This window comes from Taeniopygia guttata, chromosome 3 (assembly GCF_048771995.1).
Source record: "Taeniopygia guttata chromosome 3, bTaeGut7.mat, whole genome shotgun sequence".
NCBI lineage: Eukaryota > Metazoa > Chordata > Aves > Passeriformes > Estrildidae > Taeniopygia > Taeniopygia guttata.
The window spans coordinates 42,969,546-42,992,306 of NC_133027.1; the positions used below are offsets into that span (position 1 = coordinate 42,969,546).

Genomic DNA, 22,761 nt, shown 5'->3' on the forward strand with positions numbered 1-22,761 from the left:
TTATCTTTTAAAAAGAATGCTAGTCAGCCATGTGCTGCAATTGGATTTTACATTAGTTTTTACAGGTGCAACTGTTGGATTACAATGGGAAAGTCTGTGTTTCAGAACTGGGTGTCTCACTTTCATGTTACTTCTCAAAACATTCTTAAATCCATCCTAATCCTGCTTAATAATAATATTAAATGTTCACTTTCTTACAGTAGTGGTATAAAATTCCTGCATGTACTTTGCAAAGCATTAGAACTGCATTTTAACAGTTGTTGTGGTAGGTCATAGGATTCCACATGAAGTGATAGAGAAGAAAAAAACCCACACAGAAAATTAAACATTTCCTAAGTCCTGTTTTTACTTACGGAAATAGGAGGTACATATTGTGTCCTGTCCCTGAGCTGTTCCACTTGAATTAGGGTGCATCTATTAGAATGCACAACACATACTTTTCGGTCTGATCAAAATGACAAGCAGTTTTTTACCTGTGAATAAATGTGATTTTTATAAATTAAAGTCTGGTCAATAATCATAGGTTTTGCTTAATTACCTTATAGTTTGCATTTAAAAAATTCTGGCTTTGAAATGTGAGAAATGTGAGTAAGTTTGGAATCTGTGTGTTTTGTTAGTTTTGTTAGGTTTTTCTTTGGTTTTGTTTTTGTTTTGTTTTTTTTCCCTGTTAGGTCTTCTTTAGGGTGTTTTGGGTGTGCTTTGTGTGTTTGGGTATTTTTGATCCACAATAAATTAATAATATTTTTTATTAAATGAAATTCTTAAAGTTTGGTTTTGAGTCAGCATTCCAAGGAGTCTGTCAACATGAATAAGGTATCTATTTCCTGATTAAACCAAATTCTCTTCCCCCAGTCTGGTTGTGTGGGCAAAACAATATTTTTTTTTCAGTGTTTGTGCAAATAATCTTTGATTCTTACGCTAACTGCGTTTTCCACTCCTTCTATTTGTACTTGAGCATGCACTTGGGGGTGCAACCACTCTGGATCATACATCATCTGATTCTTTTTCTGAGACAACTCCTAAAATTTCACATTTGACATTAATCCTTCCACATTTTTTTCCATTATTTGGTATTTAGCTGATGAGACCAGTATATATGACAACAGTTGATTTTACTGCTACTTTGTTATTGAAGCTTTTCTTCACTCAGACTTGTCATATTGAATCTGATTGCTGGGAGGCTGGTTTTCCCTCACTTTTTAACATGCTGTTGAAGTAACCTCAAAGGTGGGCAGTTTTTTGCAGGGGATTTTATGGCTGACTATAGAGCTGTAAACAGAAAAGATTGTCTATTAAAGAATCTGAGAGTTTGGTGGATTCATTGCTTACATTATATTAAAGAGTCAGGAAATGCTAATAACAACTTGAAATATGTATCTATAAACAAATAGAATCTGAAAATTGTTTGATTTTGACTCAAATTCAGGTCTTTATTGAATCCAGGATGATTTTATGTGTTTACAGGCTTAGAAAAGTATATCCTGCGTGGCTGGATAACTGAAATGAAACAATTCTGCAAAGATGCTTAAATCTGATTACTTGGGACTAGTTAGATACCTATCCACTTAGAATTACAGCATTCAACGACTTAGAGACTGTAAAAAATTACTTTAGTAACACAGAAGTTAAATATTCACAGAAATAATAATGAAAAGTTTGTTTCACATCTTAACTTTACAATTTTTATTTGAAGCCTAATGCAACTTTCAGCTTCAGAAAAAATCTGCAATTTCCTTGGCAACTTTATGAAAATATATCCAAATAACATAATTGATTTACAAGAAATTCCTGTGTTGTTCAAAGCAAGTATTGTGGACCTTTTCATTTGGTGTATGTTTCATAAAATAAATGTTATTTTGAAGCATATATATCAAATCTAAACAGATGGGTCTTGAAACAAAGCATATGGGTATACATATGCCTAGAATGTTCTTTAGAATGAACCTCCTATGAGCTCTGTTTTAGCATTGTTGGGAAATTCTCTCCTGGTGAAGTGACTGTTTTTGTCTTTTTAGATATCCCTGGAAATATAGATATTTAACAACAAAATTTTATTGTTACTGTTGTTATGTTTATAACATAGTATCAGTGGGTGCTGGGAAATTACTAGCAATGTTTTCAGCAGTACTTTCAATAAAAGATTTCCAGTGTAACTGTAAACAACATCATATGAACAGAACTTGGTTTTTTTTCTGTTCTTGTTCTTTCCTGACTACATTTCACCAGCTGGGTGAAATGTAGTCAGGAAAATATGAAATATCTTCAAGCAGTAACTAAATAATGTAAGCATTTGTTTTCACTTGTGGAATGTGTTACTATTCTATGACTATTTTTGGCTGTTTTCCTCTTGTCTTGATCTTGGAACACCTAAATGCTAACATCTCAATATGCACATAGGGCAGCCTGAATAACTCATTTAACAATTAATTGAATTAGTCTTTATGGCTCACGGAAATCTCAGGAACAGATAATTTGGCAGGGTTCTTACAGTAAACATTATTTTCCATAACTAGATATATATTTTTTATAATTTATTTTTCTGTGGAAGTAAATGCTTTCAAAGTAACATATTGCTTCTCTTAGAATAAGCTGGTGAATGTCTGAAATATTCCAAAGGTGGAACTTCCATTTTGCACTGTAACTGCTTTAAATAAAAGAATATTGCTATACAATTTTAAACCTTAAAAACTGAGTAATGAATAATAGCTCCTGGACATTTTTGTTCCATTTTTTGTTTTATATTTCATTTCCATTAATTTCTTTCTTCATTAATCCCACAGCTTTATCCATCCTTTGCAATTTCAAGCTAGAGAAAACAAATTAAGGAAAAAAACTCCCATTAATTGACTTTATTTGCTTTAATGCTGGTAGTCCATATTATCTGCTCTCTTAAATTGAGTTTGGGATTGCCAGCTTTAAGGGTATTACACTGCATTTTGGGATGCTGCCAGCATATCCTGAGTAAATATATTTAAATCAAAGCTAAGCTGCTTAAAATATTCATGTTATGCTCTTAGTATGGTTTAGAGGAATGTGAAACCATTTAAGACTTGCAAACCTGTTTTATGGCAAAAAATGCATTGGGCATATAGACTAAATTGATAGTCACTGTTAACTTTGTTTAATAGGGAATGGTTTCATTATTTTATTACCAATTGATCATTGTGATTTGAAATTTATGGCATAATGCAACTGCACAAGCGATAGATGTAAAGAAAAATATTTTAAACTGAAAAAAGTTTTGAGAAAAGGAATATTTTGAGTAGACAAAATAATGCATGTTTGTTTTGAACAGTTAAATACATTTGTTTTATGCATTACATTTTTATGTATTGCAGGAAACTTTGAATATCAAATTCAAATAATACACTAATTCAAAAGTCAGTGTATTTTTAAATTGTAAGACAAAAGAGAAATATTTACAAATATGATGGTGCAAATATGGTATCCTGTGGAGAAATAGATCCTGTAAGAGATGCAAACCCAGAAATTTTAGTATTCCTGAGGCTAGTCAGCCTCACCTCAATCCCTGGAAAGGTGATAGAATGGCTCATCCTGGAGGTCATCTCCAAGTACATGGAAAACAGAAGGTGATCAGGAGTAGCCAGCATTGATTCATCAGAGGAAATCATGCTTTGCCAACCTGGTTGCCTTCTACAATGAGACACTGCCAGGATGGATGAGGGGGGAGCAGTGAATATTGTCTACTTGGACTTCAGCAAGGCTTTTGTCATTGCTCTCAGGTATCCTCATAGGTAAACTCTGAAAGTGAATGGCAGATCCTAGAGGAGTGTGATTGGTGGCACAGGGTTTAGTTGGAGGTCTGTCACCAAGGCTCAGTATTGGACCCAGTATTGTTTAACTTATTCATCCATGACTTGGGCAAATGCCTCCCAATTGGTACAGAATCCAGAAAAAGCGAATTCTGTTTTGAGACTTATAAAACTCTGGATTTATTCTACAGTGTGCCTATGTAGGTCTCTGTTTACAAGTCTGCCTGTCCATCTCATACAGAAAAAGACAGTTGAGACTCTATACCAAATAATATGGGGTAGGGATGTGTGGGGGAAGAAGGCTTAATACCAAGCCCTGTCCAGTTCCTGTATTATCAGCTCTTAAAAGGTGCTTGGAAGAAAGATGGGGACAAAACTTTTAGTAGGGTGTCTTGCAATAGAACAAGGGGTAGTGGTTTTAAACTAAAAGAAAGTTGATTTAGATTAGATCTAAGGAAGAAGTTTTTTACTGTGGGGGTGGTGAAACAGATTGCTCAGAGAGGCAGTAAATGTTCCGTCCATGGAAACATTCTAGGTCAGGTTGGATGGGGGTTTGTGCAACCTGATCTAGTTGAAGATGTCCCCGCTCTCTGCAGAAATGTTTGACTAGACAGTTTTTAAAGGTCCCTTCCAACCCGAACCATGCTTATAGAAGCATGGTTTCTTTTCAGGGAAAACCAGCTCAGGGTAGATTATCTCATGTGGAGAAGGGTGGACACAAACATACTGAGCCTAAGGTTTAAATGTGTGTATTTGCAAATAGGGACATGTGTGCACATATAGACATAACTCATTATTTTTGTTTCTCCAGTATCTTGATGTAATCTTACTTTATGTTTTAAAATGAAATTTTGAATCTGTATTTTCACCTCCATGGATAGATGTCACCTACACACATGCATGCATATACAAATACATACATATACATTACAGACGTGTATATATAAATTGAAATTTCTAGTCTGTACCTCATGTTAGCTTCTACAACCCATCTGTGGAACATTTTGATTTATTTCTCTCCTCCTTCATTTTCAGCAAAATTCCTTTATTGCTGTCTCAGTTCTGTAAAGCTTCTAATTATATGCTTCCAAAGCTGATAGAAGACGGAGATTTTAACCCCCTCCCTATAAGGAAAATATTTAATCTTCATGTCTGCCTTCCCAAATTATGTCTCTGTAAGATTATTATGTCATCCCATCAACCACCTGTTAAGAACCACTAGGCTGCTGACCATGATCACTTAGTGGACTCCCTAAATTATACAGGGATTTTAAATATGAAATTTACCTTGAGGCTAAGCTCTGAAATCCCTTTGTGGATCTAGCCCTTAGCTGTACCTTGCTTCCAAAAGGAATGCCCTATTTCACTGGGTTACATTTTTCACCTCCTTATATGTGTAATGTCATTGCAAGCATGACAGCAGCACTGCTATAAATCAAAGAAAAACTACCCAGCATTTTTAAGGGATGTTTCCTTTCATTCGCATTATGTTCACCTTTAAAAGTACTTTTCAGATATAATCTTTAATTTCCTTTCTAGATTACTGCATAGAAATGCTAAACAGTGTATATGGCTGTAGTAGCCCACATTGATGCTATCTGAAAACTAGATAAATTACTACTTCTAACGAATTATATGTGTGTATATATATTTAATGTACAGCCTAGTATTTCTTTCTTGTTCAGCTAATTTCTAGTAAACACTATTTCACTGATAGGGTGAAATGAATCCACTTGCTCTGGGTTTCTGGAATAGATACATTGTGAGGACATGCACAGCCACTACTTTTATTTGTGAATAAGTGTCCTTGGAGGATAGGATACATGCTCCTTGTATTAAGTCTCTTTTCTGCCATTGTGCTGTCAATACTCTTCTTTTTGTATATGTGTTCAGAGCATCACCCTTAAAAATAAACCAGTGGAACAAAGAGAGCCATGAAGGCCTTCTAATAAACATTTCCTTATTGTTTCCTCTTTTTGGAATAAACCCTTGCATTTTCACTTTCTGCTGTATTTATTATTTTTTTTTTTTCTGCCAGGAAAAGGGATAATTCTTCCAAAGTGAAAGTGTTTTGAAGCACATATCATTTAACAAAAGGAAATTAATCTCCTTAAAAAAATACTACTGAGTGTAATGGATTGAAATAAGACATAGTAAAATCACATGATGGCTGTGTGATCAGTTCTCACTAATTCTGCTTTCACATAAGGAAGCAGGTCTTCTGACTTCAGTGAAAGCTCAGTGTCTGAAAGACTTCCTGTACCGAATGGCCACTTCTGCCTGAACAAATGAAAAGTGAGATGTGAGATTCCTGTATCTCATAGGTATGACAATAAAAAGTGAAAATCTTTGAAAACACTTGATTTGTAGCTTTACACACATATAAGTCATGAAAAGGCATTGAAAAAAACTCATAGTTATCCTTCTTCCAATATTATGCTCAGATTTGATATGTAGTTTTAGCCACATTTTTTACACAGGTGAAACAGCCTCTTAAATTTTGATAATCAGTTTGAGCAGCCAGATAAATATAAGACACTTCCAGAAACAAATCAAAATTCATATGGTTGTAAGAAGCCTGCTGAGGCAATTGGCAGGATTTCCAATGCTGACTCTTGGAACCAGCTAGTCTGGAGATGCTTTGAAACACAAACCTACTACAAAGAAAATGGCACCTCTCTGTTAAATTAGCTGACCTGATATCTGTTTGTATTTGAATAGCCCTGTGAAGATTTCTAACAGCATTTAAAAGGTGAGCTTCTCATTGCTTTATATTTTCCTTCCATTGTTTTGTATATCTTTATATCTTGAATGTATATAATTTTCTTCCAGTGTAAGTGATGGCAAGAAATTGAGTCATGTTATGTGGGTAGAATGTGTTATCATTTAGAAACTTAAGAGTAACTTCAGCACTGCAGCAAAGGTGTTTTTGGTTGCTTGTTTGTTGGGGTTTTGTTGTAGTTTGTTTGTATGGGTTTTTTTTACCACTGTAATAGATATGAGATTCAAACTAAACTGTTTCAATTAAAGAGCATGTTTTAGGTCCCAAATATAGAAGCAAGATATTCAAACAACCTCAAATTGTTTTAATTTCAAAGATTTATGGGAAAAAGTGGAAATACTGACTAGTTCTTTCCAGTGCATCTAGATCTTGTTATAGGTTATATTAATCAGTCATATCAATATTTGACTGTTTATTTCTATATCTGAATTTGGAAAATTGCATTCTAAAAAGGAAAACAATATCCTGAGTTAAGTATTCATGATCTGTATTGGGTATACAGGGAAAGGAAGCCACAAAAACTGACATGTGGAACAGTGAAAAGTCAAAAATTAGCAGATAAATGGGGAATGACTCATGTCCTGGAATTGGATTTTGTTCATAGCTATGAAGAGGTGGCTTTATGTCTCAGGAACTATTTTTACAGTTGTCTGTAAAACTGGCTTAAAAAAAAAAAAAAAACCCTTACAAACACTTTTATCACATTTTATTTGAAAGGCTAGTAGAGAAGATGTCCATTTTTAAAATAGAATTATTGAGTAGCTAATTCATTCCTACGGTATGTTGTAATTCTGAGGCCAGTTTTTGCTACGTATGATGGGAATTTAACACACATCTGTTGCAAACCTACTGCTGATGCTCTTTCAGCTTTTGTATTATAATTTATTGAGGCAGACACTGTAAGAAGGAAAAGGACTTTCTAGCTTAGCAGTTAACAGACTTACTTGCAAGAGTTCTCTTCTAGACATAAAATAACTTTTTTATCCCTTGACTTTAAAGGCATAATAATCCTTCTGGCAAAAGACTGAGCCCCATGACTCCTCCTAATCTGTTGAGTTTTATACTGCTCTTTCTTCCTCTGCTGATCTTTTGAATCTTGAATGCTTTAATGTACAACAGAAATGCTTCAACAGAAGCAGGGATTAAAGGCATTCACCAATTCTGACCTTTGAATTTTCAATAATTTGATCGTTAATACAATCAGATTCAGGATTAAAGCATAGATTTTAAATCTTGCAAGATTGAGGCAGGTAAGTGTATTGACTCCTGCAAAAAGTTAGGGAAGTCATCTCTTCCTGTGGCTGTTGTGGTATTTTGTGTGAAACCAAATCCAATAGACATGCTCTAACACCAGCTATCAGATTAAGCACTGCAGGCAAAGCAGGAGGAGGAATGGCTCATCTATTTATGCACCCCAGCAGGTCTAAGCCTGACTTGAGTGCAGTCTTGCTCTCTCGCTACTGTTGAGCTTTAAGTGCTTCCAGGCATGTAGAAAAGCAGAACCTTTGGCAGGTTGGAAATGTTAAAATAAGAAGCAGGCTTTTCTGGCTTTAGGTGTTAAAGGATTAATTGATAGAACTAGAAGGAAACTGAGTGGGATGAAAAACTAGAATTGAGGCATTTGGGCTTGCAGTATGGTAATTACTAGACCTACATATTAGAAGGAAAAATAAAAGCGAGGGTGTTGTTTTTATTGAACTAAAGAAAGCAAAATAAATGTAACAGTGTTCAGATGTTTTTACAGTAAAAAACTTCATAGTTTCTTTGTTATAATAACAGTGGTTGGGCAGTTTCTTTCAAGATAGTTTTTGAAGCTGATATCTGCTTTCACACTGCTGTAATCAGCGGAATCAATGACAACCAGAAAACCTTACATATGCACTGTTCCCACAAGGTGTTCAATATGCTAATATTAGCAACAACCATACTCACCAATATAATTGAATCATAGAATGGCTTGTGCTGGAAGGGACCTTAAATGTCATCTAGTTCCAATTCCACTGCTGTGAACATGGCCACCTCTCACCAGACCACATTATTCAAAACCATGCCCAACCTGGCTTTGAACACTGCCAGGGATGTGACATCCACAACTTCCCCAGGCAATCTGTTCCAGGACCTCATCACCCACACAGTCAAGAATTTCTTCCTAATATCTCATCTAAACCTACTCTCTTTCAGTCTTTCTTCCTGTGCTATCACTACATGCCCTTGTTAGGATGTCCCCCTCTGACTTTATTAAAAGACTCTTTTAGGTGCTGGAAGGTTTCTTTAAGGTCTGCCAGAAGCTTTTTCTCCAGGTGAACAAACCCAGTTTTCTCAGCCTGTCTCCATAGAGGAGGTGCTCCAGCCCTCTGACCATCTTCATAGGCCACCTCTGGACTCCAAGAGTTTGGTGTTTCTTTGTCTCAGAACTCCACGGTTTTCAGTCAATGCCTGGGCCCATTCTTTTGAGTTCCTGGAGGTATTGGATACTTACTAACAGGTTTTCACTTGCTGGGATGAACCTGGTTTACAAAGTATTATAGAAATAAACCATGTAAGAATTAGCTACTAAAATATCAGAAGGGAAAAAGCCTTCAAACCAAATTTAGAGGTGACAATTATAATTGGGTTTGATAAGGAAATCACATATAAAAGCATAAAGCAATGAAGGCATAGTTGTTTTTTTCTTAGGAGGTCTAAAAAAACCTACTTGTAACATAAAAAATCCTATGTTATTATTATTTAAGAGATTTGTTGCACTGAAGATTGTCAAAATAAGAGATCAGTTTCACATAGCCTGAATAGATGTTTGAAATAAGATTATACGGATGACTGCAATACACGACAGTTTCTCTGAAATTATATATTGTATGTCTAGACAGAAAGCAAGTTCTAATATTGCCTATGTGTTTGCTATTCTGAAGATTATTTTGGGGAGCAGTGCAGTTCATTCCAGGTATGTAGTGAAATATGAATACAAAATGATACTGACAGTAAGCCAAAAACCTTCTTTTGTTGGAAAAACAAACATCCCATAATTATCTCTTCTGGGAAAGGATTTCAAAGTTGGTTAAATAATAGATGTATGTGAGACTGAGTGATTTCATTGAGGTGACTAGTACAATCCAGCAAAAAATGTTTAAAGCATGCTGTATCTATACAACACTCAACAAATTACAAAATATTAATTCCTTTATTTACATTCTTAAGTAAGTAATAAATCTGCTAGCAACCAAATTAATTTCCTATGTGAGGTAAATCAATCCTCTGTTGAGATTATACCTTAAAAATTGAAAATATAATAAGAAAATGTCATTTGATGGTTATGAAGGACATAGGAAAAAGTACTTTTACAGAATATAAACTTATAATGAAAAAGCTTATGCTTAAACTCTTCTCTAATGATTAGGACTTTTTTCTTTGTGCTGGCTTGTGATGTCATACACAGAACTGAAATACAGGTAACAAAAAAAATTAAAAATACTTTATAATAACGGTTGATTAATTTTTCCTGTTTTATAATGTTCAGAAAACCCTTGCAAGCTATTTCAAGAGTTAGAAAAAAAAATCAACAGCCTAAATCCTCCTTCACTTTAGAAATGTAACTCTGCATAATGTGCATTAATGATGTCATTAGTTGAACTTCTTGATTTGGAGTCAGTTTTGAAGATAAATTATGCAGGAGATATTGCAGTGGTATGACTATGGTTGAAGTGCTCCCTATTATGTATGGACACAGTAAGAGACATGTTATAAAACAGAGAAAGTATTTTCCAGGAATTCTAATTATAAAATGCATTATATTCTGATAGAAAAGAATTAGCAATAATTAGTAGAAATATAGTACCAGTAATGAAAAAAAGCAGAAGCCAGGAAGTTTCTTATACGATACCTTCTTTTAGAAGTGGCAGGAACTTCCCACAGACTGAAATTTGAGCTGAAGTTTAAAGAAGAGAACCAATGTTCTCAATATTAAAGGGCAACTTTTGGTAAAGAGCATTGGCTAGGGGTAGTCAGGTGGAAAAAGAGCCTTTCTGGAATGAGGCAGCATAAGTATAAAATGAAAGTTGCCCAAGGTCAAGATGAAATATACTTTGCAAAGAAAATGAATATGAAAAGATGTCTTAGATTTGTAAATAACAAGAATAAAATATAAAGTTAAAAATACCCACCAAAACAAAAAATATGATGTGAATACTTTCCAGTAAAGATGAGCTGAAGAGTATATAATCTGGGGGATCTAAAACCTAAATGCTTTCTTCTGTGTTTGAATAAGGTTTATGATGGTCATAGTACAGGGTACAACATGAAGAAAAAAAAAAGAATAATAACTTATACAGAAAGCTGGAAAATGAAAATTACCACTGAAAATAAAACTGAAAACAAAATTGAAGCCCTTTAATAATTTCATACTAAGGATTTACACAGTCTATGTATTGAAAACAGGACAATATATGTCAATATTAGCAAATGATAGGGTACTACTAAGATGTACAATCTCTGATTGTTCATGCTGTACTGCCAAATATGTTTTTGAAGGAAAGGAAAACCTCAAAAATTAGATTTAAACAGAAAATAGGAATTATTAAAATGTTTATGCACTGTAGATTTCACTAGCTGAATCTATCCCAGAAACTTATTTTTATTAGAAAAAGTAGGTTAAATATATCTAATCTTTCTAAATTGCAAAATGATTTGACAAGATGCTACATGGGAAATGTCATAGTTAGACTAGAAATGGTGACCATTATCCTGGGATAATGTTAAGAAACTTGATGAAGAGGAAGTGATGTGGACTATGCTGATGGGAAAGAGTAAAGGTGCATCATTGGTATATCAAGTTACACTTTGGCTTTTAAACTTTCTAATTACTAACAAAATCTAGAAAAAGAGAACTGTGAGGATGAAATCCACATAAAGCAAGAACGACTGTCCTGATGACAGGATAGTAGAAATGAGATGAAATTTGAAAGATGTAGCTTGCCTATGACTTAAGGGCATAAATATGTGTGTAAAAGAAATAATGAGATGCAGGAAGAAAATGCCAGAGTACAAAGAATGTACTTGGAAAGGGATAGGCTATTATGATCACCCATATTCAGTAAAGATGGACAGACACTGAAAAAGCAGTGCAAAGACAAGGAAGTGGAAATGGTCAGTGAAACAAAACTTGCCTTAAATTAGGAAACCAAGATAGTCTTATCCAGGTAAAATATTATTGAGGAAATATAAGACTATATCTATGTAACACACAAAGTGGAATTTTTGGGAGGCTCAGTTACCTAACTTAAAGGAGAATATAGAAGTACAGTTAATCTCAGAATGTCAGGAGTCTATTTCAGGGTTTTTTGATTCACCTTCCATAGGAACAGTGGAGTAAAACATAAAATTATATTTAAGGCAGAGTCAAATAAAAATAGACAGTATATCTGTGACAAGTTTCTTGTGTTTGATGAAAAAGGTTTCAGAGATCCCCCTCCAGTCCACTGTTTCTTTATATTTGAAGGGAATTTGTTACCATAGTAACAGGCATGGAGGCTGAATTGCTTTATTATTCCTTGATGCAGTCTAGCTAGCATGGACAGTGAAAGAATTAATTTTACTTTGTTAATTTTTCTCTCAACCCTGAGTGGCACATTGAAAGTTAAATGGAAATGCTGTGCATTTGTAGTGCACAAATGTATACTGCTGACTAATTCTCCAACAGTGTCATTAAAAGAGGATTTTATCATTTTACACTTAATGCTGTGTTATTGTATTACAATGTTATAGAAGTGCCTAATGATTTTGTCTTTGGTGATGTGAAACCAGATGAACACCTCTGATTTAAATTTGCTTTTGATCTTCGAAAAACAACATGAACCTTCATGAATCTTCACTTCTCACAGTTCAGGTCTTTTATTTTTCCCAAGAAATGGATTGGTAATGGATTCTTTAGCTAGGTATAGATATGTCCCTTGTTAAACTCTGGGTAATCAGATATTCCCAGACCATCAGGTGTCCAGCTACTATGTTGACAAATTTGTATTCCACTGATGCCATAAATAACTTCATAAATTTTTACAGCACTGGACTATAGCTTGTTTCAAGAGTAGGGAGAAACTGCAGACACAGTGAATATGCAAAGACAAAAATTAAGAAAATTGATATCATAATATCTGGCACAGAAATCTAGTTATTATGTACCAATATGTTGTGCTCCAAAATATAGAAAGTATAACTTACATATTTTTCTGTTATTTTATGTTTTGTTCAGAATTAAATGTCACATTGTTGAATTTCATTTCTATGTTATAGCAAAACCTCAACAGATAAAAGGATAAAAGTTGAATATTATTGCAGTGGAAGATTAAGATATGGTAGAAACTCTTTATTCTTCTCCAGCAGGCAGCTGATATTATGAAGAGTTGTTGCATAGATCTCTTCAAGTCATGACTTTGGTGTATCTATGGGGATTTCTGCTTTGTAAGTGGTTCGGCGGGGTTTTTTTTATTTTTGTGGGGGTTTTTTGTTTGTTTGTTTTGGGGTTTTTTTTGGGTTTTTTTTTTTGGTCAGAGTTAGTGCTGGTCTTTTATGCTGATCTGAGTTTGTTTATAGACTTAGCTATAATCATATGCTGAAAACAAAAATTCATATGTAAATAAGGGCATGTACTACATTTTTATTGAGAATTCTAGTAGGAAATGAATAAAAGTGTGCTGCACGATTCAGCATAAAGTGATGTTACGAGCCTAGAAAGATGATCATTGGAAGTGCATCACTTGAACAAACAAAATTGCTGGCAAATGGATGTGACTGGGGACCTGATACATAGGAGGGGTGTCCTAAAGGGTCCAGTCCCATGCTCTTATTCACAAAGAGCTTTAGTGTAGTCAGTAGGAACAGGGGGAGGAACAATTGTAAAAGAGAGCATACATGATTTAAAGTCTGTGGAGGCTCAGGTCCTGTGGAAATTCTTGCCTTTTAAATCAGTGGTGCAACTATTTTTCTCTAAATTTAAAAGGTCAGGCACACCTTTTCTCATAAAGTGGGTTACACTGTATTGATATGACTATTATGCCATTCTGAACAGTAAGGGGACACTAATCTACAAACAAAAGACAAACCTCCCTCCCTTCTTTGCCTACTTCCATCTTTTAGTGAGACTACCAAAGTTCGACTGTATTTTTACAGTCTTTAGATAATGAAGAGCCCCTTCCTTTTTATTAACTTGAATTAAAAGGCTATATTGTAATCCCAAAGACTCATATTTCATGTAAAATAGAAGTTTTTTATTGGAGATAGATGTAACCTTTATGATTCATTTAGGAATAATTTTAATATAATTTCTGAAAATGTTACCATTGTGTGGGTAGTAACTAATTTAACAGAAACTAGGAAAAGAAAGAAGGAACAGTGTGAAGGTGGCCAAAATACACTATGGGCTAAGAAATACTACTGTATGCATTTTTTATTTTGTAGTGGAATTACAAAATTACAGTGCAAAATTCTGAGTGCCAGTAATTTGCCTGAAATGAGGCAAAGTGAGTTTTCTTCAAAACTTTCTACTCTTTGGAACAGTTACAGTGTTTTTGTTTTTGGTTTGTTTTTGTTTTTGTTATCTGGAATAGTATCATTTAATTATGTGCAAAAACAATTGGCTTTTATTCAAATAGCTGGAGAAATATTGTATTTTGAATCTAGGAGAATTACTCTTCTTAGAAGAGAAGAGACAAATGTTCCTTCTTACCTTTTATCTCCACATTTTTGTGACATTGAATGTGATCAGATTTTGTAAATGTGTACTCTCAAATGTGTAAATTGAGTGTATGTGAAAGGGAAGAGAAAGTCTTTGTAGTGTAGTATGGTTTCCTGCTTGGTATTCATTATGGACGTAGTATGTAGCTAAAAGAAGTTTTGAATGAGGTTTTTCTAATTCTTTCCTCACCTTCAAAATGCTCATAGAAATGAAATCTTTTCATCACACAGCTGTTTTACTTAAGTACCCACTAACACTCCAGCTACTGCTTTAGAGTGCAATTAATTGTGAGATAACCTATGTTAAACCTTCAGCTCATATCTGCTGGGAGGCTGACCTATTTTGGGAAGTGAAACAACACAAAATAAAGAAATAGCTGCAGGGCTTTGCTGCTCTTCAGATGCTTCTGGCTAAAAGAATAGGGGACTGGAGGGATTGTACAGCTGAAAAAAATGTATGCTTCGAGATAAGGAGGTGTATGAAGGTTAGATAGAAGTATCAGCACATCAATCAGCTACTTAGTCTGCTCAGAGAGGGAACAAGGGTTTCTCCTTTGTAATCCTATGTATTTAAATGGGTTATCTAGGACACCTTCAGATAAGACTCCATTCAAATTGTGGGTTGAACTTAGGCCAAAATCACAGCATAATTTTTGCATTTACTAAACTGTTGTGCTTTTGTAGAGCTTTATTTCCCTAAATTATAGCCAGACATTTTGTCTGGTCTAACCCAAAGATGAGAAAAACTAGAATCAAAATCACCCAACTATAAATCTTGGAAGAATGTAAACTTTAAATCAGCTTGTATCTTCCTTAATATTGTTTTATTTTGGATTTTTTTTAACCTATAAAAACACTGTTGTCTTTTTGTTTTCAACTTTATTCCTGTGTTCTAAATTTACATCATTTATTGGAAAATAGCATGCAAAACATGAGTATTCAAGCCACATGGAACACTGCAGAAAATAGTGTCTTTCTGTGAGATGGATCCTTAAATCTTCCTCAGTCAGACATTTTCTTATGTGGCTTTTATAATCTTTATCTTGATGTAGAATTTAAAAATCAGTAGACAATTTGGCTTAGCCCAGTTTTCATTTGATTAATTGACACTGTATAACAAATATTTTATTAAATAAAAATATTTATTTTTGAGTTAATACAAGTATTGCTCTTAATTTCAAACTTAGCTTTGCAGCATTGCCAATAATCTCTTTGAAAAATGCACATTCAACAGACACTCAGAAAGCCAGATTCAGCAGTATTTGAATCTTTTCTCATTTGTCTTCTTCTACCTAGTCACAACTTCCTAAGTTAAATCAGTCCCCAGAGTTACTATTGGCATTCTCACACTGCTAATGTGAATATGGCAGTTGTGCAATAATAACCCTGAGTGACTCTCTGGGAACGTCCTGTGAGAAAATGTGTGTACTGAATTCCATTCCTGATCAATCATTATTAATATCAATTTAACATCTTTATGTATCCATCAGCATTTGCATAACCACAGACATAAATTCTGAGGGAAGAGTTTAGTCTTTATGCAAGAAGTGCAAGACAGGAGTAGAATATGTATACTATCAACCCACCAGCATGAAAGGAATTAAAAGCAATTGGATTTTTCACAATTTCTCAGATACTGCAGAGATGCAGCCTATGGAGTAAGGTGCACTTAAGCTCTTCGTATCTGTGTTTAACAAACATCAATTTATTGTCCTTAGCCAAAAGCTGCATAGTACTAAATGTAATCATGTAATCAAGGAATTAACATCCATTTTAAATCTTGAATTAAACACAGTGTCTACACTGAGTAGTGAGAAAGAGAAATGTGAATGAAGAACAGCACTGTTAAAATTGAAGTCTGCACAAGATGAAGGTCAACAAAACATTTGCTTTGTTTATATAGAAAAACTTATTTATTTATTAATTTTTAGCCTTAAACATATTTTTTGTCTGGCTTGTAAACCTGCCAGAAGCTACACACGTTAGTAAGGAAATGTATATCTGAAGCAGGACTAGAGTCTTTGTCATAAAAAGAAGCAAAATTAGATGGCCCCACAATCACCCAGACAGCAAGGTTTTAAAAAAATACCTGCTGCAAAGGAAAAAAGCATTTTCAGCACAAACATTTTCAATGCAAAATTCAGATAATCACAGTGTGTGATGAACAGAAAAGGACTGGGCAGACTGGGACTACCCACTCTTGCCTCAGGCTCTCAAGGCCATGGGGAAAACCTGCCATACCTATGTTGCTCCTTGAGCTGTGAAGACAGAGGTGGCAAAAGAGAAAAAGCAACAATAAGAAAAACAAGAGAGTTTAATCAGTAGATTTTTAAAACTTATGAAAGTCTAATAATTATTTACTTTTAGAAATGAAATATCTAAAACATCTCACTTCTGTTCACAAATCTTATTGTTTCTGTGGCCCAAATGTTAATATAACATACTATTTGCACTTTTGACTCTGTAATATCAAAATATTCTATTAGTAGGACTGCAAAAAGTCTTTCATATCTAATACCTAGGTAATAAGAAATATCTAGAGAAAGGAGAACCAACCAAAAAAGCTGAGGCTGGAAGAAGGGGGCAAACTGTGATTTGCATTAAAGCTCTTGAATATTTTAAAAATTATTTTTTAATTGTTTTCTACTTATGATCACAAGAATTGAAGACAAGTATGAAATCCTGTCTATTTCTCCTCTGAAAACATACTTCACTTGTTTTTGCATTTCCCCCAGATGTAATTGTCTTTAATTCTTGCTGTATCAGGAGACATGGAAGTTGATTAATCAAGACAACTGTGAGTCAAGGTGCAATTTCTGCTTGAAATGAAAGAATGCAGAAGATCAAAGTGTTGAAAATCCTAGATCCTTTTACCTCTGCCGATTTGGTTTCTAGGCCTTCCATCTTCAGAAGAAATTATGAAACATGACATTAACAACAAAGGAGACCTATGGTGACTAAGTCCAGCATAGAGTATTTGCAATGGTTTTCTATGCAGAGGAACTAAATGATGGTTGTCAGCTCTTAGTAAATTGTTATGGTACTGCATTATGTAGGAAAAACCTGTAGACATATCTCTCCTCTTGGTTCATTATTGACTAGGTGAAATTTATTATTATTATTATTATTATTATTATTATTATTATTATTATTATTATTATTATTATTGTTGTTGTTGTTGTTGTTGTTGTTGTTGTTGTTTGGATGAAAGGTATGTTAAGGAAGAAGGTGAGATTATATCCTATTTCTGGAAGCAGCCCTTAGACCCTCAGAGACACGTGTTTTTATGCAGACTGTGTCCCACTTGTTTCAACATGGGTCTGATTAAATCTGTTTATTTGCTAGAGAAAAACTAGTCAGCCTTTTAAGTAATAAACTTCTCCAAACTTTAAGTATTTAGAAAAGAGAGACCTCCATAGCTGGTCATTTTTTAAATCTATGTATTGCAACTCACAGCCAAGGCTGTGCGTTTATATGACACAAGAATTAAGATGAGAGTATTGAAATAGAAACTTCAGAGGAGTGAAAACCCAATAGATGGAAATGAGGGATATGAAATATATGGTGATTTGTTCCCCCAAAAGTGCAAAATAATTTTAGATACTGATTCAGGTTTGGGATATTTTTCTTTCCTTCATTTCAGTAAAGGCAGCAAATATTTTTATCATAGCCCTTTCCAGATAGCTGATGGGTGACTGAGAGCTTTTTGTCAGTATAGCTTTTAATTTTCTACTAAATAAGGAATGTCAGCTCCCATCTACTGGTTAAAATTGCTGGGTAGCCAAAACAAAATAAATATATAAAATGTTATCTTCTTTGGAGCCAGCATTCAGGCCTCATGTGAAATGTATCTCAAGTCCTTCACAATTGCCATTAAAAATGTGATGCCCCCTTTGTTGTTATATGATTATGGGTAAAATAAAGCAGCTATTGCTTGTCCAGTATTGTTTTTCTTCTGTGTGGCTATATCTTTATTACTCTGGTAGATGAAAAATGTTGAGGATTCTCTTACAAGCATAGACAGGGAAGTGTCTCACATTATCATTGAGTACAAAGAATTTTGTGGAGTATGGATTTGTGGCTTCTTGACTATGTAAGACTAGAAGTCATCAGTCTGAAGTATGGACAATTAATGTGACTTTTCTATTGTGAAAAAGATATTTCTTTTCATAAAACTTCCACTTGAGACTGAGGCAGTTTCAGGCAGTTTCAGGCTCTCTCTTGACTGGATTTCCCAGAATATCCCAAGTTGGGCCAAGCAGGCAACAATGAGCAAAGAATGCAGAGCACTGGCAAGGACAAGGCAGATGGATAGTCTTGGCTCCATTTAGATCTTGGCCTCTCTTTCAGGTGCTTGCATATTATTTTCTTGCTTGATGTTATTGTGAATGTTAGCAAGAAACATTCTGTTAGCAAGAAACATCCTCTCTGCAGAGGACAGAAATTGAGTCTATTAGGTGTCCATGATGCAAGATGTATTGGGTGCAGATCAAATTCTAGAAGACTCTCTGCTGGGTGTATTATACAACTGGTAAAATAAGTGTGTTCAAGTGTACCTCAAGCTGGTCACAAATCAGATATATGTGACTTAAATGTTCTTGAAGTCTAGCTGTATTGATTCAATGGAGGGAGTGTTCCAGCCTTGGACCCCTCACTGAACAGATCGAGAAAGTAATTTAATACTCTGGTGTAAACACAGCTGTACTTCCTAGGGTTTTTAATGTACCTATATGTTTCTTCCTGTCATTATAAGCTATCAGTGAGCTGTTGAAAGATTATGAGAAACTGCTGGAATTTCCAGCACCCTGGTTTGTGCGTTTTGGGTAAGAAATGTTTTCTGTGTTTAGTCCTGTAGCATTTTTCAGCCTGCAACTTGTGCTGCCTCCATATAAAATCTTTCAAAAAAACCCCAGAAACCCTAGTCCAGAATGCAATGTTCAGGGCTGCTCATAGCATGGTCTACTCACTTTACTTTTACTCACTTTACTTTTCCTAGACAACACAGTGTGATGTCTAGGAAAATAAAGATGACATCTTTAACTTGGTTCTAGTGTGATATTGGAATAGGGACTTCTCTTGCTTTAAATAAGGCATTTCACTGGGGAATTTTTTCATTAATTAACACAGATACAATGCTTTTGCATAAATTATTCAGTAATTAAGAGGAAGCTGTTACAATACACAGTCATCTCGGCCTAACTATTATGCATGTGTCTCTTTAAACAAGGTTACAATGGCAGATATAAAACACTGTGAATTTAGGATGATATGTTTTCTGTTAACCACCTGACTCAATTCTGTTAATGTATTTTCAGTTTGCTTTCAATTTTTTAATATTACTGCTGCATTAGAAAATTATTTATTTAAGTAGACAGAAATTTAGTAAACCGACTTTTTAGTCAACTACATTTGTCACTGCTTGTTTAGTTTTGTATTCAATGCCTCCTATCCATATCTTAATAGACACCCACTTTTTTTTGTTTAGCCCTTGTGCTTCTTAATTTTTTCTATTCTGATTTGTTTTCAGAACATTGCTATCACCGTTTCCTAATTCTTCAATATTTGACACTTGTATTATTTTATTTCACAAATTTTTAGTCTAAAGAAAGCTATGGCTTTATTACTTCATTGTATTTATAATAATTTATTATATTTCTTTATAATTATTGCTTATACTTTATCACCTTATTTATTAGAGAAATTCTACACTTTGCGGCTTCCGGGACACAATGATACAAGTTGTAATAACAATTGTTATTTATTTATGTGCAGAATAATAGCAGCTACCAGTCAGGGCTTGAACTTCTGAAGTTTAATTCTGAGTTGCATCCTGAATCTGTGAAATCCACTGTGGAAAAATCTTCCTAGAAATGCCCATATTTTGATAACGCTATTTGACATAAAAGAGTTTTAGAGAGGCTTCTAATCTTTCTAATGCATGAGGAGGAATAACTGATTCTCAGATACTCCAAGCAAAATCTTTTCATTTATATGGTGTTCTTATGAAGTCATTCACTAGAACATCATAGTAATACAGGAGATTAGACACATAACCCTAAGTTTCAGTGGACTCAGTGTGTCCTTCTTTAATTTCCTTAAATACCTGTTGGCTGTGGAACTTTACACAAGATAAAATTCACCTTGTGAAATTTGCCATTGGTTATGTTGCATGTGACTCCACTGCTTTTAATGCTCTTTGAGGATGTAAGAGAAGCTAGGGCTTTGGCATGTGCAGTAGATGTATTCATATTGTCTCCTTGCACTCAAGTTCTTGCTCTCTGCTTTGGGTATGAAGTCATGATACTTTTAGCCTCAGGTAACACATGTGTAGTTTGTTATACCTTCATGAGGATTCTCTTTGAGACCTGAATCCTCGGGACTTTTTGAAGTGCCTGTATTAATCTTTCAGTGCAGTGCTAAGCCTAGTCTCTTGGACCCATGTCGTAGTTGGTAAAATGGAAATCTTGTCTAGGCAGAATTTCAGGACTTTGGACGTCTGTCAGAGATTTTCACATACCTGGAGAAATGGCCCTTTGAAATCTTCCAAACTGTTGCATGTGTATTTTAACTGTGATTTATCCAGTCACAAGAAGTCCAGCTGATTCAAGACATGCATAGATTTGTGGTTTAGCTGTTATTAAGGAAATGGAAGCCTGAAGTTTTCTTTAGTGAGATAAAGAAAAAAAAAAAAAAGATCATTTGGGACACCTGGCTTAAGAAGCAGCCCTAAATAAACTCAGCTAAGGAAAGCTAAACTAAATTTTAAAAGATAAGTAGGCAGAGCCATTTTGAAATACACAATCTAATTTTGATATTGCTGTCCTGAAAATAGATTTTGGCCTTTTAAATTTTTTTTTAAATGCAGTCTGTTGGTTTAAAAATCACTAAAATATGGCAGCACTTGGATATAAAAGAGGAGATAAATAAATACTTGGTAGGTCTGGTCCAGAAAAGCAATGAGCACTCAAACATTTTGGTTCAAATTCAACAAAGTCAATATGTTATTCTGCATTTTGCTGTCAGGATACTGCAGCAACAGGAGTCCCTCTGGGTCTATGAGAGCAGGGCCAGGCAGGCAGGACCAATCCCATCATCCCAGCCAGGAGCAGGGCAATCAGGAGCTCTGGGGACATCCATTTCTGGTTATCCAGCACCTCTCTGGGGATGGGCCAAGGCTGAGTCACAGTGGGAGCTCGGCTTGCCTTGGCCCCTGGCCAGGCAGGGCAGGGCTGTGACTAACTGAGTAGCAGTGTAATCCTTTTTCTCTTTTCTGTCTTGTAATCAAAAGAAATACACTATTTTGCTGGCTTCTTGATCTTAAAATGCATTCTATAATTTCCCCCTCCTGCTCACCCTTCATGTTTTAAAAGTCCTTTTTCTCTGTAAACTTTAATCCATTGTGGAAGAGACTTCTAAAGTATCGGGCAAATAAATTTGATCTGTTTTGTTCTATCATTTTATTTTTTGTTACCTTACATCCAGTATGATAATCTAGACAGAGCTTTGAAACCATCTAGGAAACTGTATTTTCTTCTGATTTTCCTTAACATGAAGTAGCTGAAATGCATTCTATTCTAAAAAAAAAAATATATATCCTATTCCAGAGCTTAGCACTTATTTTTAAACTTAAAATTGGTGATTGTAAAGGGTAAGGTTTACTGTTCTAAATGTAGTTATTGAATCAAAAGAACTGTATGTATATTTAAGGTAGAGAAAATGAATGAGAAATCTGTTAAGGAAATGTCATCCTGTTTCTACATCCCCAAGTAAGCTAAGGGTACAGTAGGCAGCACAAACTACAAAATGAAGAAGTGACAATGTGATGATATGCTTCTGCTAAATATCCAACAGAAATCACAATATGTCATGTATGTCACTTAAAGACAAGGGGATCAATATTTCTTTGTAAATTCCTCTGAAATCAGTACCAAGTGTTTCATTGCCTTTTGAAGCTGTGTGAATTGTGAGGTTTTTACTGAATTTTTTAAAGAACCCTTTGTTCCACAGAATGACAGTTATGTCTTTTATATAAAAATCACTGACATTTTGTAATTAATCTCGCTAAAATATGTGGGTATCTATTTGGCATATTAAATGTGTAAATTCAAAATCCGTTAAAATTTGTGCTATACACAAAGGAAAAGTAAATTTGAGAGTTCTGCTTTTAGCCATCAACCAAGCAACTATGAAAGTTAGTCTTTAGGTTATGGTCATTGATTTATAAGTATAAAAGAAAGTAAATATTATAAAAACAGTATTAAATTTAACAAGAAGGTAATGTTATCGGTTCCCATGAAAAAAAAATTAACCAACAGTTATAATTTTAATTTATTTCAGACATATAATTTGAAAATTGAGGTTTGGTTCTCCACAACTTCGTATACTGTGTTGATATTTTAATGGTTGTAGGTTATGTAGGATAATCAGACCAACTGGGTCTGTAATGCACATAGAATGAATGTTCATATGTTTAGTTTTTGTCTC

General features: G+C 34.4%; 1 protein-coding gene across 11 annotated transcripts in view; it reads left to right on the forward strand.

Moving 5' to 3' along the window:
• The window catches only part of GRIK2 (glutamate ionotropic receptor kainate type subunit 2), a 345,199-nt gene that overhangs the window by 18,865 nt on the left and 303,573 nt on the right, over positions 1 to 22,761 (forward strand). The gene's annotated exons all lie outside the window — the stretch shown is intronic.